Source organism: Varanus komodoensis, unplaced genomic scaffold, assembly GCF_004798865.1.
Source record: "Varanus komodoensis strain SLA01 unplaced genomic scaffold, ASM479886v1 scaffold15, whole genome shotgun sequence".
Classification (NCBI taxonomy): Eukaryota; Metazoa; Chordata; class Lepidosauria; order Squamata; family Varanidae; genus Varanus; species Varanus komodoensis.
In genome coordinates, this window is record NW_025335440.1 from 29,012,852 (window position 1) to 29,014,144 (window position 1,293).

Genomic DNA, 1,293 nt, shown 5'->3' on the forward strand with positions numbered 1-1,293 from the left:
TCCTCCTCGTCTTTCTGCCTGTCCTTCTCTGACTCAGTCTCAACTCTTGCACCCGCATGGTAGAGAGATGTGGTTCCTGGAGGATGTGCTCGGGGTGGGCCTGGCTAGCAACTTAGGATATGAATGATCCTGGATGTTGCACTGACGTGTTCCTTCCACAGGTGCCAGCAGCAGAGAGGTCCCATGCGGATCTTCTGGGGCCACACAGTGTCCGCCCCATCATTTCCAGCAGTGAAAGGCAGAGGGTCACTGCTGGACTGCCAGGGTGGGGAAAGGCCCGCTCGGCTCGGGCTGGGTGCCGCCTGTCCTCCTGCACGGGCCGCATGTCAGCCCGCTGCCTCCCACCCCCGTTGTCCTGCTCCATGTGGGTGAGGGTGAGCAAGGCCAGTGAACAGGCAGGTCAGGGGATTCAGGCCTAGCAGGGGCTCTGCTCCTGCTGCAGAAAAGGGGAGCAGGGGCGGGGAGAGCGCTGAAGCAAACAGAGGAGGCCAGGGGAAAGGCAACCGGTGCCTGAGGTTGGCCTCGGCAGCTGAGCCCAGTTTCTCATCCAGCCCCAAGGTCTGCAGCGGTTCCTCACCGGAAGCCATGAACCTGGGCAATGGGGACGTGGCCGGTCTCCCTCTGCTGCTCCTGGATGGTGCTTGAAGCCCGAGGGGACGGGATGGGAAGGAGCTAAATAAAAGGCAACTAACCCACTCCAGATCCTCTCGAGCAGCCTTCCGCAACCTGGTGGGGACCACCTGTGTTGGACTCCCACAATCCCCCAGGTGACCCTGAGGATCATGGGAGCTGTTGTCTATCGCATTGGGAGGGCACCAGGGTGGCTGAGACTGCTTGAAAGGCTTACGATAAAATACCGATATTGCTTTTATTAAAATTAGCACTTGGGGCTCCCCTCTTTCTCTTACTCTGCTCCACATGGGGCAGCTCTGCCCCCACTGGACAGAGGAGGGTTGAGAGGCAGGCTGGTCGCAGAGGCCCCGTGCAGCCGGCCAGGAGATGCGGGACCCAGCCAGGTGCTCCCCATCCCCGCCTGTCCTTCGGCCTGGCACCTGCCCGCTGCCTGCAGAGCGTAGTGTGAGCCTGGCTGGTCGCCCGTTGTTGGGGCCGAGTAGGAATTTTTTTCCCCTTTGTGGGCCCAGATTGGCCGGGGGCCCACGGGGTTTTTTCGCCTACTCCACACTGACCTGCCATTGCGCAGCATTTCCTGGGCAGGTGGCCAATAATAAATGTTGTCCCACAGATAAATAGGCGCATAAATAGGGACAGAGGGGGCAAGACGGGAGGGGCGGA